This window comes from Hippichthys cyanospilos, chromosome 21 (genome assembly GCF_059441005.1).
Source record: "Hippichthys cyanospilos isolate Australia breed blue-spotted pipefish chromosome 21, RoL_Hcya_1.0, whole genome shotgun sequence".
NCBI lineage: Eukaryota > Metazoa > Chordata > Actinopteri > Syngnathiformes > Syngnathidae > Hippichthys > Hippichthys cyanospilos.
This window is the reverse complement of record NC_142389.1, coordinates 14530675-14547219: the sequence shown is the minus strand read 5'-3', so window position 1 is coordinate 14547219 and position 16545 is coordinate 14530675. Positions and strand designations below refer to the sequence as shown.

Genomic DNA, 16545 nt, shown 5'->3' with positions numbered 1-16545 from the left:
TTCTGAAAAGCCAGTGGCCATGCCTTATGCCCTCCACAAATCAGTGCGATGTTTCGACAGTGGGTGTGGCCTATATGGCATTGAAAGTCACAAAATTGGAACAATAAAAGCTGCAGTAACTCCACCCACATTGTCCCACCTTGTCTAAATTTTACATATTTGGTAAGAGTCCTGCACTGAAGTCATCTACAACTACTATTTCATTGTTCATAGTCCTTGTTCATACCCCGACCTGTTCATACCCCAACGTGCACAGGTCTGCGAGGGCCCTTTATAGCTGCTTGCAGCTCTAGTTATTATTATTATTATTTACTGTGCAGCGCTTTTCCATTTTTGAGGGCCTAAACATGCACGAAAAGTCACCAAAATTTGCACATTTGTTGGGCCCGGTGAAAAATTTGAAATTTTTGTGTTTCCCAAAACAATGCAAAAAAAATGGCTCTGCAGCGCCACCTAAGGTCGAAAAAGTGCACCTGTTCCCGGCCCGTTTGACCTAGAGCTACGAAAATTTTTAGGCATATGTAGGACCTTGAGACCTACAAAAAAGTCAGCGCAAGCCATGTGCTCAGATGTACAGAAAAAGAGTTATGAATTTTTGAATGTGCATTTTTGGCCCATTTTTGCACGTTTGCAGGTCCCAAACTGCTCCTTGTTTCTCCTAAACGCTTTACTCAATCGCCTTCAAATTTGCTGTGGTCCATATTCACACATAGGGGCACAAGTGGGCAAAATTTGGTGCAGATCCGCTGACATATATGATAGGGGCGTGGCTTCAAATTATGTGTTCAATTTTTCCTTCGCCAAGGGGGACAAAAACCTTAATAACTTTGATGTACTAGCTTAAAAAAATCTAAAACTTCATAGACACATGACAACTTATGTCTTTAACACCTTTAAAAAAAGTTTTTTTAAATACCTACTAGCGCCGCCTAGTGGTTGATTAAAATGTCATTTTTTACACTTTCATGTATTGTGCTCAGTCTGTTTGAGTAAAACAAATGAAAATTGGTCAGAATATCATTAAGACATGGAATATTAAGGTTTTAAAATTTTACGACTTTTCGATAATGGGCGTAGTCTGCACGCCACCTCAAAGTCAGATGACTCGCCAAAACGAAAAAAGTGGCTGTAATTGGCCCCAAAATGGCCTTATGCGTGGAAAATAGCCTCTCACTCCCGGCCCGTTTGACCTAGAGCTCCAAAAATTTGTAGCCTTATGTAGGACCTCGAGCCCTACAAAAAAGTCAGCGCGAGCCATGTGCTCAGATGTACAGAAAGAGAGTTATGAATTTTTGAATGTGCACTTTTGGCCCGTTTTTGCTCATTTGCAGGTCCCGAACTGCTCCTTTTTTCTCCCAAACGCTTGACCCGATCGACTTCAAATTTGCTGTGATGTTTTATCTGACTGTGAGGCACAATTGTTCAAATTTTTGTGATGATCCGCCATCAAATATGTTGGGGGCGGGGCTTCATATTATGCCTTTGATGTTTACTTTGCCACATGTGAAACAAACCTTTATAACTCAGCTTTACAAGCTTGTAAAAATCTGAAACTTCACACACACATGAAGACTTAAGCCCTTAACACATGTGTTTCAAAAGATCTTCAATTGCTTATAAGGCCATCTAGTGGCAAAAAAAATGTCAGTCTGATGTCTCGCCAAAACGAACAAAGTTGCTGTGTTTGGTCCCAGATGGTCTTATCTTTTCTAAACATTACATATTTGATGGATTTCCAATGCAGAATACACCTATCAACATATTTTTTGCTATAGTGCGAGCGCCACCTAGTGGCAGCCAAAAATATAGCATTTTTGAAAATTTTTTACGTGTTTAGCTGAGCCCTTTGAAGTAATATCGCTGAAATTAAGTGTGACAAGCCTCTAGACAGCCCTGCTGACCTCCACCAAATTTTACGAAATTTCGATAATGGGCGTGGCCTTTACGTCCATTTTCTTTCCGAAAATTTAACGGACCAGTAAAAGCTGCTGTAATTTGACCCAGATGATCTGATCTTCTCACAATTTCACACATTGGATGAAAATCTATTCCTGAAGACATCGACAAACATATATTCCAGTTTAAAGCTAGCGCCACCTAGTGGCTGCAAAAAATGTCATTAGTCGAAAGATTGGAGTCATTCCTCTTTGGTTTGACCTAACACTATAAAAGTTTTTAGGCATATGTAGGATTGTAAGACCTACAAAAAAGTCAATAGGAGTGATGTGCTAAGATGTACAGAATAATTTTTATGATTTTTTTTATGTGCAATTTTGCCCCATTCTTAGACATTAGCCGGTCTAAATCTAGTGCCTTTTTCTCTTAAACGGTTCACCCGATTAACTTCTACGTTGGCATGGACTATTAGCAGATATAGCGGCACAAATCTCCCAAAAATTGTGCAGATCCCATGACTTGTAAGATGTGGGCGGAGCTTCAAATTGTTTTGAATATTTCCTTCGCCAAGAGTGACAAAAACCTTAATAATTCAGCTGTTTCAGCTTCAAATCATGTGAAACACTTGCAGGGAGTTTAAAAGTCATGCCCTAATACAGCTATGTGATAAACTTTCAAATCATTTACAGCACCACCCAGTGGCGGACAAAAATCTCATTTTTTATACTTTTATGTACTGTGAAATGCCTGTTTGACTAAATGACCTCAAAAATGGTCAGAAAAGCTATGACACATTGGAACATTAAGGTTCCCAACTTTTATGACTTTTCATTAAAGGGCGTGGCCTCTATGCAAACTCAAAGTCTGATGTCTCCCCAAAACGATAAAAGTTGCTGTAATTGGACCTTGATGATCTGATGTTTGCAAAACTTCATATTTGGGATGCGAGTCCAATGTGAAACACACCTACAAGCCTATTTTTTATCATAGTACGAGCGCCACCTAGTGGCAGCAAAAAATATAGCAAATCCTTAATGTTTTTATGTACTCTGCTGAGCCCCTTGAAGTGATATCCCTTAAATGTTTTCTGAAAAGCCAGTGGCCATGCCTTATGCCCTCCACAAATCAGTACAATGTTTCGACAGTGGGTGTGGCCTATATGGCATTGAAAGTCACAAAATTGGAACAATAAAAGCTGCAGTAACTCCACCCACATTGTCCCACCTTGTCTAACTTTGACATATTTGGTAAGAGTCCTGCACTGAAGTCATCTACAACTACTTTTTCATCGTTATTAGTCCTTGTTCATACCCCGACCTGTTCATACCCCAACGTGCACAGGTCTGCGAGGGCCCTTTATAGCTGCTTGCAGCTCTAGTTAGGGCCCGAGCAGCTACCGCTGCGAGAGCCCTCTTGTTTTTCTCCAGATTATTATTATTATTATTATTAGGGCCCGAGCAGCTACCGCTGCGAGAGCCCTCTTGTTTTTCTCCAGATTATTATTATTATTATTATTATTATTATTATTATTATTATTATTATTATTATTATTTACTGTGCAGCGCTTTTCCATTTTTGAGGGCCTAAACATGCACGAAAAGTCACCAAAATTTGCACATTTGTCGGGCCCGGTGAAAAATTGGATATTTTTGTGTTTCCCAAAACAATGCAAAAAAAATGGCTCTGCAGCGCCACCAAAGGTTGAAAAAGTGCACCTGGTCCCGGCCCGTTTGACCTAGAGCTACGAAAATTTTTAGGCATATGTAGGACCTAGAGACCTACAAAAAAGTCAGCGCGAGCCATGTGCTCAGATGTACAGAAAAAGAGTTATGAATTTTTGAATGTGCATTTTTGGCCCATTTTTGCACGTTTGCAGGTCCCAAACTGCTCCTTGTTTCTCCTAAACGCTTTACTCAATCACCTTCAAATTTGCTGTGGTCCATATTCACACATAGGGGCACAAGTGGGCAAAATTTGGTGCAGATCCGCTGACATATATGATAGGGGCGTGGCTTCAAATTATGTGTTCAATTTTTCCTTCGCCAAGAGTGACATAAACCTTAATAACTTTGTTGTACTAGCTTAAAAAAATCTAAAACTTCATAGATACATGGAAACTTATGTCTTTAACACCTTTGAAAAAAGTTTTTTTAAATACCTACTAGCGCCACCTAGTGGTTGATTAAAATGTTATTTTTTACACTTTCATGTATTGTGCTCAGTCTGTTTGAGTAAAACAAATGAAAATTGGTCAGAATATCATTAAGACATGGAATATTAAGGTTTTAAAATTTTACGACATTTCGATAATGGGCGTAGTCTGCACGCCACCTCAAAGTCAGATGACTCGCCAAAATGAAAAAAGTGGCTGTAATTGGCCCCAAAATGGCCTTATGAGTGGAAAATAGCCTCTCACTCCCGGCCCGTTTGACCTAGAGCTCCAAAAATTTGTAGTCTTATGTAGGACCTCGAGCCCTACAAAAAAGTCAGCGCGAGCCATATGCTCAGATGTACAGAAAGAGAGTTATGAATTTTTGAAGGTGCACCTTTAGCCCGTTTTTGCTCATTTGCAGGTCCCGAACTGCTCCTTTTTTCTCCCAAACGCTTGACCCGATCAACTTCAAATTTGCTGTGATGTTTTATCTGACTCTGAGGCACAATTGTTCAAATTTTCGTGACGATCCGCAATCAAATATGGTGGGGGCGGGCCTTCATATTATGCCTTTGATGATTACTTTTCCACATGTGAAACAAATCTTTATAACTCAGCTTTCCAAGCTTGGAAAAATCTGAAACTTCACAGACACATGGAGACTCAAGCCCTTAACACAAGTGTTTAAAAAAATCTTCAATTGCTTATAAGGCCATCTAGTGGCAAACAAAAATGTCAGTCTGATGTCTCGCCAAAACGAACAAAGTTGCTGTGTTTCGTCCCAGATGGTCTTATCTTTTCTAAACTTCATATATTTGATGGGTTTCCAATGCGGAATACACCTATCAATGTATTTTTTGTTATAGTGCGAGCGCCACCTAGTGGCAGCCAAAAATATAACATTTTTTAAACGTTTTTAAGTGTTTAGCTGAGCCTTTTGAAGTAATATCGCTGAAATTAAGTCTGAAAAGCCTCTAAACAGCCTTGATGACCTCCACCAAATTTTACGAAGTTTCGATAATGGGCGTGGCCTCTACGACCATTTTCATTCCGAAGCTTTATCTGTCCAGTAAAAGTTGCTGTAATTTGACCCAGATGATCTGATCTTCTCACAATTTCACACATTGGATAAAAATATTCTCCTGAACATATCGACAAAAATATATTCCAGTTTAAAGCTAGCGCCACCTAGTGGCTGCAAAAAATATCATTGGTCGAAAGATTACAGTCAATCCTGTTTGGTTTGACCTACAGCTATGAAACTTTGTAGGCAAATGAAGGACTGCAAGACCTACAAAAAAGTCAATAGAAGTGATGTGCTAGGATGTACAGAAAAATTGTTATGAATTTTTTTAATGTGCAGTTTTGTCCCATTCTTAGACATTAGCTGGTCTCAAACTAGTGCCTTTTTCTCTTAAACGATTCACCCCATTACCTTCAACTTTGGCATGAATCATTATCCAACTGAGGGGCACACATAGTCCAAATATCGTGAAGATCTCTTGACATAAAAGATGGGGGCGGAGCTTCCAATTATGTTTAATACTTCCTTTGCCAAGAGTGACAAAAATCTTCATAACTCAGCTATGACAGCTTCAAACCATCTGAAACTTTCCTGGGCCTTTAAAAGTAATGCAATAATACAGCTATGTGATAAACTTTCAAATCATTTACAGCGCCACCCAGTGGCGGACAAAAATCTTATTTTTTATACTTTTATGTACTGTGAAATGCCTGTTTGACTAAATGAACTAAAAAATGGTCAGAAAAGCTATGACACATTGGAACATTAAGGTTCTCAACTTTTATGACTTTTCATTAAAGGGCGTGGCCTCTATGCCAACTCAAAATCCGATGTCTCGCGAAAACGGTAAAAGTTGCTGTAATTGGACCTAGACGATCATATATTTTTAAAACTTTATATATGGGATGGGAGTCCAATGTGAAACACACCTACAGGCCTATTTTTTAATCATAGTACGAGCGCCACCTAGTGGCAGCAAAAAATATAGCAAATCCTTAATGTTTTTATGTACTCTGCTGAGCCCCTTGAAGTGACATCCCTTAAATGTTTTTTGAAAAGCCAGTGGCCATGCCTTATGCCCTCCGCAAATCAGTACGATGTTTCGACAGTGAATGTGGCCTATATCGCATTGAAAGTCACAAAATTGGAACAATAAAAGCTGCAGTAACTCCACCCACATTGTCCCACCTTGTCTAAATTTTACATATTTGGTAAGAGTCCTGCACTGAAGTCATCTACAACTACTTTTTCATCCTTCATAGTCCTTGTTCATACCCCGACCTGTTAATACCCCAACGTGCACAGGTCTGCGAGGGCCCTTTATAGCTGCTTGCAGCTCTAGTTATTATTATTATTATTATTTACTGTGCAGCGCTTTTCCATTTTTGAGGGCCTAAACATGCACGAAAAGTCACCAAAATTTGCACATTTGTCGGGCCCGGTGAAAAATTGGATATTTTTGTGTTTCCCAAAAAAATGCAAAAAAAATGGCTCTGCAGCGCCACCTAAGGTCGAAAAAGTGCACCTGGTCCCGGCCCGTTTGACCTAGAGCTACGAAAATTTTTAGCCATATGTAGGACCTAGAGACCTACAAAAAAGTCAGCGCGAGCCATGTGCTCAGATGTACAGAAAAAGAGTTATGCATTTTTGAATGTGCATTTTTGGCCCATTTTTGCACGTTTGCAGGTCCCAAACTGCTCCTTGTTTCTCCTAAACGCTTTACTCAATCGCCTTCAAATTTGCTGTGGTCCATATTCACACATAGGGGCACAAGTGGGCAAAATTTGGTGTAGATCCGCTGACATATATGATAGGGGCGTGGCTTCAAATTATGTGTTCAATTTTTCCTTCGCCAAGAGGGACAAAAACCTTAATAACTTTGATGTACCAGCTTAAAAAAATCTAAAACTTCATAGACACATGGAAACTTATGTCTTTAACACCTTTAAAAAAAGTTTTTTTAAATACCTACTAGCGCCGCCTAGTGGTTGATTAAAATGTCATTTTTTACACTTTCATGTATTGTGCTCAGTCTGTTTGAGTAAAACAAATGAAAATTGGTCAGAATATCATTAAGACATGGAATATTAAGGTTTTAAAATTTTACGACTTTTCAATAATGGGCGTAGTCTGCACGCCACCTCAAAGTCAGATGACTCGCCAAAACGAAAAAAGTGGCTGTAATTGGCCCCAAAATGGCCTTATGAGTGGAAAAAAGCCTCTCACTCCCGACCCGTTTGACCTAGAGCTCCAAAAATTTGTAGCCTTATGTAGGACCTCGAGCCCTACAAAAAAGTCAGCGCGAGCCATATGCTCAGATGTACAGAAAGAGAGTTATGAATTTTTGAATGTGCACTTTTGGCCCGTTTTTGCTCATTTGCAGGTCCCGAACTGCTCCTTTTTTCTCCCAAACGCTTGACCCGATCGACTTCAAATTTGCTGTGATGTTTTATCTGACTGTGAGGCACAATTGTTCAAATTTTTGTGATGATCCGCCATCAAATATGTTGGGGGCGGGGCTTTATAGTATGCCTTTGATGATTACTTTGCCACATGTTAAACTAACCTTTATAACTCAGCTTTACAAGCTTAGAAAAATCTGAAACTTCACAGACACATGGAGACTCAAGCCCTTAACACAAGCGTTTAAAAAAATATTCAATTGCTTATAAGGCCATCTAGTGGCAAACAAAAATGTCAGTCTGATGTCTCGCCAAAACGAAAAAAGTTGCTGTGTTTGGTCCCAGATGGTCTTATCTTTTCTAAACTTCATATATTTGATGGGTTTCCAATGCGGAATACACCTAACAACGTATTTTTTGTTATACTGCGAGCGCCACCTAGTGGGAGCCAAAAATAGAGCATTTTTTAAACGTTTTTATGTGTTTAGCTGAGCCCTTTGATGTAATATCACTGAAATTAGGTCTGCTAAGCCTCTAGACAGCCCTGCTGACCTCCACCAAATTTTACGAAGTTTCGATAATGGACGTGGCCTCTACGACCATTTTCATTCCGAAGCTTTATCTGTCCAGTAAAAGTTGCTGTAATTTGACCCAGATGATCTGATCTTCTCACAATTTCACACATTGGATGAAAATATTCTCCTGAACATATCGACAAAAATATATTCCAGTTTAAAGCTAGCGCCACCTAGTGGCTGCAAAAAATGTCATTAGTCGAAAGATTACAGTCAATCCTGTTTGGTTTGACCTACAGCTATGAAACTTTGTAGGCAAATGAAGGACTGCAAGACCTACAAAAAAGTTAATAGAAGTGATGTGCTAGGATGTACAGAAAAATTGTTATGAATTTTTTTAATGTGCAGTTTTGTCCCATTCTTAGACATTAGCTGGTCTCAAACTAGTGCCTTTTTCTCTTAAACGATTCACCCCATTACCTTCAACTTTGGCATGAATCATTATCCAACTGAGGGGCACACATAGTCCAAATATCGTGAAGATCTCTAGACATAAAAGATGGGGGCGGAGCTTCAAATTATGTTTAATACTTCCTTTGCCAAGAGTGACAAAAATCTTAATAACTCAGCTATGACAGCTTCAAACCATCTGAAACTTTCCTGGGCCTTTAAAAGTAATGCAATAATACAGCTATGTGATAAACTTTCAAATCATTTACAGCGCCACCCAGTGGCGTACAAAAATCTCATTTTTTATACTTTTATGTACTGTGAAATGCCTGTTTGACTAAATGAACTCAAAAATGGTCAGAAAAGCTATGACACATTGGAACATTAAGGTTCTCAACTTTTATGACTTTTCAATAAAGGGCGTGGCCTCTATGCAAACTCAAAGTCTGGTGTCTCCCCAAAACGGTAAAAGTTGCTGTAATTGGACCTAGATGATCTGATGTTTGCAAAACTTCATATATGGGATGGGAGTCCAATGTGAAACACACCTACAAGCCTATTTTTTATCATAGTACGAGCACCACCTAGTGGCAGCAAAAAATTTAGCAAATCCTTAATGTTTTTATGTACTCTGCTGAGCCCCTTGAAGTGAAACCCCTAAAAATTTTCTGAAAAGCCAGTGGCCATGCCTTATGCCCCCCACAAATCAGTACAATGTTTCGACAGTGGGTGTGGCCTATATGGCATTGAAAGTCACAAAATTGGAACAATAAAAGCTGCAGTAACTCCACACACATTGTCCCACTTTGTCAAAATTTTACATATTTGGTAATAGTCCTGCACTGAAGTGATCTACAACAAATTTTTTATCATTCATATTCCTTGTTCATACCCCGACCTGTTCATACCCCAACGTGCACAGGTCTGCGAGGGCCCTTTATAGCTGCTTGCAGCTCTAGTTATTATTATTATTATTATTTACTGTGCAGCGCTTTTCCATTTTTGAGGGCCTAAACATGCACGAAAAGTCACCAAAATTTGCACATTTGTCGGGCCCGGTGAAAAATTGGATATTTTTGTGTTTCCCAAAACAATGCAAAAAAAATGGCTCTGCAGCGCCACCTAAGGTCGAAAAAGTGCACGTGGTCCCGGCCCGTTTGACCTAGAGCAACGAAAATTTTTAGCCATATGTAGGACCTAGAGACCTACAAAAAAGTCAGCGCGAGCCATGTGCTCAGATGTACAGAAAAAGAGTTATGAATTTTTGAATGTGCATTTTTGGCCCATTTTTGCACGTTTGCAGGTCCCAAACTGCTCCTTGTTTCTCCTAAACGCTTTACTCTATCGCCTTCAAATTTGCTGTGGTCCATATTCACACATAGGGGCACAAGTGGGCAAAATTTGGTGCAGATCCGCTGACATATATGATAGGGGCGTGGCTTCAAATTATGTGTTCCATTTTTCCTTCGCCAAGAGTGACAAAAACCTTAATAACTTTGATGTACTAGCTTAAAAAAATCTAAAACTTCATAGACACATGGAAACTTATGTCTTTAACACCTTTAAAAAAAGTTTTTTTAAATACCTACTAGCGCCGCCTAGTGGTTGATTAAAATGTCATTTTTTACACTCTTATGTATTGTGCTCAGTCTGTTTGAGTAAAACAAATGAAAATTGGTCAGAATATCAATAAGACATGGAATATTAAGGTTTTAAAATTTTACGACTTTTCGATAATGGGCGTAGTCTGCACGCCACCTCAAAGTCAGATGACTCGCCAAAACGAAAAAAGTGGCTGTAATTGGCCCCAAAATGGCCTTATGAGTGGAAAATAGCCTCTTACTCCCGGCCCATTTGACCTAGAGCTCCAAAAATTTGTAGCCTTATGTAGGACCTCAAGCCCTACAAAAAAGTCAGCGTGATCCATATGCTCAGATGTACAGAAAGAGAGTTATGAATTTTTGAATGTGCACCTTTGGCCCGTTTTTGCTCATTTGCAGGTCCCGAACTGCTCCTTTTTTCTCCCAAACGCTTGACCCGATCGACTTCAAATTTGCTGTGATGTTTTATCTGACTGTCAGGCACAATTGTTCAAATTTTCGTGACGATCCGCCAACAAATATGTTGGGGGCGGGGCTTCATATTAAGCCTTTGATGATTACTTTGCCACATGTGAAACAAACCTTTATAACTCAGCTTTCCAAGCTTGGAAAAATCTGAAACTTCACAGACACATGAAGACTCAAGCCCTTAACACATGTGTTTAAAAAAATCTTCAATTGCTTATAAGGCCACCTAGTGGCAAACAAAAATGTCAGTCTGATTTCTCGCGAAAACGAACAAAATTGCTGTATTTGGACCCAGATGGTCTTATCTTTTCTAAACATTACATATTTGATGGATTTCCAATGCGGAATACACCTATCAACTTATTTTTTGCTATAGTGTGAGCGCCACCTAGTGGCAGCCAAAAATATAGCATTTTTTAAACGTTTTTATGTGTTTAAATGAGCCCTTTGAAGTAATATTGCTGAAATTAAGTCTGACAAGCCTCTAGAGAGCCTTGCTGACCTCCATTAAATTTTACGAAGTTTCGATAATGGGCGTGGCCTCTGTGACCATTTTCATTCCGAAGCTTTATCTGTCCAGTAAAAGTTGCTGTAATTTGACCCAGATGATCTGATCTTCTCACAATTTCACACATTGGATAAAAATATTCTCCTGAACATAGCGACAAAAATATATTCCAGTTTAAAGCTAGCGCCACCTAGTGGCTGCAAAAAAAGTCATTAGTCGAAAGATTACAGTCAATCCTGTTTGGTTTGACCTACAGCTATGACACTTTGTAGGCTAATGAAGGACTGTAAGACCTATAAAAATGTCAATAGAAGTGATGTGCTAGGATGTACAGAAAAATTGTTATGAATTTTTTTAATGTGCAGTTTTGTCCCATTCTTAGACATTAGATGGTCTCAAACTAGTGCCTTTTTCTCTTAAACGATTCACCCCATTACCTTCAACTTTGGCATGAATCATTATCCAACTGAGGGGCACACATAGTCCAAATATCGTGAGGATCTCTTGACATAAAAGATGGGGGCGGAGCTTCAAATTATGTTTAATACTTCCTTCGCCATGAGTGACAAAAATCTTAATAACTCAGCTATGACAGCTTCAAAACATCTGAAACTTTCCTGGGACTTTAAAAGTCTTGCAATAATACAGCTATGTGATAAACTTTCAAATCATTTACAGCGCCACCCAGTGGCGGACTAACATCTCATTTTTTATACTTTTATGTACTGTGAAATGCCTGTTTGACTAAATGAACTCAAAAATGGTCAGAAAAGCTATGACACATTGGAACATTAAGGTTCTCAACTTTTATGACTTTTCAATGAAGGGCGTGGCCTCTATGCCAACTCAAAATTCGATGTCTCACGAAAACGGTAAAAGTTGCTGTAATTGGACCTAGACGATCTGATATTTTTAAAACTTCGTATATGGGATGGGAGTCCAATGTGAAACACAACTACAAGCCTATTTTTTATCATAGTACGAGCGCCACCTAGTGGCAGAAAAAAATATAGCAAATCCTTAACGTTTTTATGTACTCTGCTGAGCCCCTTGAAGTGATATCCCTTAAATGTTTTCTGAAAAGCCAGGGGCCATGCCTTATGCCCTCCACAAATGAGTACGATGTTTCCACAGTGGGTGTGGCCCATACGGCATTGAGAGTCACAAAACTGTAACAATAATAGCTGCAGTAACTCAACCCAAATTGTCCCACCTTGTCTAAATTTTACATATTTGGTAAGAGTCCTGCACTGAAGTCATCTACAACTAAGTTTTCATCGTTCATACTCCTTGTTCATACCCCGGCCTGTTCATACCCCAACGTGCACAGGTCTGCGAGGGCCCTTTATAGCTGCTTGCAGCTCTAGTTATTAGGGCCCGAGCAGCTACCGCTGCGAGAGCCCTCTTGTTTTTCTCCAGATTATTATTATTATTATTATTATTATTATTATTATTATTATTATTATTATTATTTACTGTGCAGCGCTTTTCCATTTTTGAGGGCCTAAACATGCACGAAAAGTCACCAAAATTTGCACATTTGTCGGGCCCGGTGAAAAATTGGATATTTTTGTGTTTCTCAAAACAATGCAAAAAAAATGGCTCTGCAGCGCCACCTAAGGTTGAAAAAATGCACCTGGTCCCGGCCCGTTTCACCTAGAGCTACGAAAATTTTTAGGCATATGTAGGACCTAGAGACCTACAAAAAAGTCAGCGCGAGCCATGTGCTCAGATGTACAGAAAAAGAGTTATGAATTTTTGAATGTGCATTTTTGGCCCATTTTTGCACGTTTGTAGGTCCCAAACTGCTCCTTGTTTCTCCTAAACGCTTTACTCAATCACCTTCAAATTTGCTGTGGTCCATATTCACACATAGGGGCACAAGTGGGCAAAATTTGGTGCAGATCCGCTGGCATATATGATAGGGGCGTGGCTTCAAATTATGTGTTCAATTTTTCCTTCGCCAAGAGGGACATAAACCTTAATAACTTTGATGTACTAGCTTAAAAAAATCTAAAACTTCATAGACACATGGAAACTTATGTCTTTAACACCTTTGAAAAAAGTTTTTTCAAATACCTACTAGCGCCGCCTAGTGGTTGATTAAAATGTCATTTTTTACACTTTCATGTATTGTGCTCAGTCTGTTTGAGTAAAACAAATGAAAATTGGTCAGAATATCATTAAGACATGGAATATTAAGGTTTTAAAATTTTACGACTTTTCGATAATGGGCGTAGTCTGCACGCCACCTCAAAGTCAGATGACTCGCCAAAACGAAAAAAGTGGCTGTAATTGGCCCCAAAATGGCCTTATGAGTGGAAAATAGCCTCTCACTCCCGGCCCGTTTGACCTAGAGCTCCAAAAATTTGTAGCCTTATGTAGGACCTCGAGCCCTACAAAAAAGTCAGCGCGAGCCATGTGCTCAGATGTACAGAAAGAGAGTTATGAATTTTTGAATGTGCACTTTTGGCCCGTTTTTGCTCATTTGCACGTCCCGAACTGCTCCTTTTTTCTCCCAAACCCTTGACCTGATCGACTTCAAATTTGCTGTGATGTTTTATCTGACTGTGAGGCACAATTGTTCAAATTTTTGTGATGATCCGCCATCAAATATGTTGGGGGCGGGGCTTTATATTATGCCTTTGATGATTACTTTGCCACATGTGAAACAAACCTTTATAACTCAGCTTTACAAGCTTGGAAAAATCTGAAAATTCACAGACACATGAAGACTCAAGCCCTTAACACAAGTGTTTAAAAAAATCTTCAATTGCTTATAAAGCCATCCAGTGGCAAACAAAAATGTCAGTCTGATGTCTCGCCAAAACGAACAAAGTTGCTGTGTTTGGTCCCAGATGGGCTTATCTTTTCTAAACTTCATATATTTGATGGGTTTCCAATGCGGAATACACCTATTAACGTATTTTTTGTTATAGTGCGAGCGCCACCTAGTGGCAGCCAAAAATATAGCATTTTTTAAACATTTTTATGTGTTTAGCTGAGCCCTTTGAAGTAATATCGCTGAAATTAAGTCTGAAAAGCCTCTAGACAGCCCTGCTGACCTCCACCAAATTTTACGAAGTTTCGATAATGGGTGTGGCCTCTACGGCCATTTTCATTCCGAAGCTTTATCTGTCCAGTAAAAGTTGCTGTAATTTTACCCAGATGATCTGATCTTCTCACAATTTCACACATTGGATGAAAATATTCTCCTGAACATATCGACAAAAATACATTCCAGTTTAAAGCTAGCGCCACCTAGTGGCTGCAAAAAATGTCATTAGTCGAACGATTACAGTCAATCCTGTTTGGTTTGACCTACAGCTATGAAACTTTGTAGGCAAATGAAGGACTGCATGCCCTACAAAAAAGTCAATACAAGTGATGTGCTAGGATGTACAGAAAAATTGTTATGAATTTTTTTAATGTGCAGTTTTGTCCCATTCTTAGACATTAGCTGGTCTCAAACTAGTGCCTTTTTCTCTTAAATGATTCACCCCATTACCTTCAACTTTGGCATGAATCATTATCCAACTGAGGGGCACACATAGTCCAAATATCGTGAAGATCTCTTGACATAAAAGATGGGGGCGGAGCTTCAAATTATGTTTAATACTTCCTTTGCCAAGAGTAACAAAAATCTTAATAACTCAGCTATGACAGCTTCAAACCATCTAAAACTTTCCTGGGCCTTTAAAAGTCATGCAATAATACAGCTATGTGATAAACTTTCAAATCATTTACAGCGCCACCCAGTGGCGGACAAAAATATCATTTTTTATACTTTTATGTACTGTGAAATGCCTGTTTGACTAAATGAACTAAAAAATGGTCAGAAAAGCTATGACACATTGGAACATTAAGGTTCTCAACTTTTATGACTTTTCATTAAAGGGTGTGGCCTCTATGCAAACTCAAAGTCTGATGTCTCCCCAAAACGGTAAAAGTTGCTGTAATTGGACCTAGATGATCTGATGTTTGCAAAACTTCATATATGGGATGGGAGTCAAATGTGAAACACACCTACAAGCCTATTTTTTATCATAGTACGAGCGCCACCTAGTGGCAGCAAAAAATATAGCAAATCCTTAATGTTTTTATGTACTCTGCTGAGCCCCTTGAAGTGATATATCCCTTAAATGTTTTCTGAAAAGCCAGTGGCCATGCCTTATGCCCCCCACAAATCAGTACAATGTTTCGACAGTGGGTGTGGCCTATATGGAATTGAAAGTCACAAAATTTGAACAATAAAAGCTGCAGTAACTCCACACACATTGTCCCACCTTGTCTAAATTTTACATATTTGGTAATAGTCCTGCACTGAAGTGATCTACAACAAATTTTTCATCATTCATAGTCCTTGTTCATACCCCGACCTGTTCATACCCCAACGTGCACAGGTCTGCGAGGGCCCTTTATAGCTGCTTGCAGCTCTAGTTATTATTATTATTTACTGTGCAGCGCTTTTCCATTTTTGAGGGCCTAAACATGCACGAAAAGTCACCAAAATTTGCACATTTGTCGGGCCCGGTGAAAAATTGGATATTTTTGTGTTTCCCAAAACAATGCAAAATAAATGGCTCTGCAGCGCCACCTAAGGTCGAAAAAGTGCACCTGGTCCCGGCCCGTTTGACCTAGAGCTACGAAAATTTTTAGGCATATGTAGGACCTAGAGACCTACAAAAAAGTCAGCGCGAGCCATGTGCTCAGATGTACAGAAAAAGAGTTATGAATTTTTGAATGTGCATTTTTGGCCCATTTTTGCACGTTTGCAGGTCCCAAACTGCTCCTTGTTTCTCCTAAACGCTTTACTCAATCACCTTCAAATTTGCTGTGGTCCATATTCACACATAGGGGCACAAGTGGGCAAATTTTGGTGCAGATCCGCTGACATATATGATAGGGGCGTGGCTTCAAATTATGTGTTCAATTTTTCCTTCGCCAAGAGTGACATAAACCTTAATAACTTTGTTGTACTAGCTTAAAAAAATCTAAAACTTCATAGACACATGGAAACTTATGTCTTTAACACCTTTGAAAATTTTTTTTTTAAATACCTACTAGCGCCGCCTAGTGGTTGATTAAAATGTTATTTTTTACACTTTCATGCATTGTGCTCAGTCTGTTTGAGTAAAACAAATGAAAATTGGTCAGAATATCATTAAGACATGGAATATTAAGGTTTTAAAATTTTACGACATTTCGATAATGGGCGTAGTCTGCACGCCACCTCAAAGTCAGATGACTCGCCAAAACGAAAAAAGTGGCTGTAATTGGCCCCAAAATGGCCTTATGAGTGGAAAATAGCCTCTCACTCCCGGCCCGTTTGACCTAGAGATCCAAAAATTTGTAGCCTTATGTAGGACCTCGAGCCCTACAAAAAAGTCAGCGCGAGCCATGTGCTCAGATGTACAGAAAGAGAGTTAAGAATTTTTGAATGTGCACTTTTGGCCCGTTTTTGCTCATTTGCAGGTCCCGAACTGCTCCTTTTTTCTCCCAAACGCTTGACCCGATCAACTTCAAATT

General features: G+C 39.2%; 1 protein-coding gene across 2 annotated transcripts in view; it reads left to right on the top strand.

The window, feature by feature from the left end:
• gabbr1b (gamma-aminobutyric acid (GABA) B receptor, 1b) overlaps nt 1-16545 on the top strand; it is a 447163-nt gene that overhangs the window by 71160 nt on the left and 359458 nt on the right. The window lies entirely within an intron of this gene.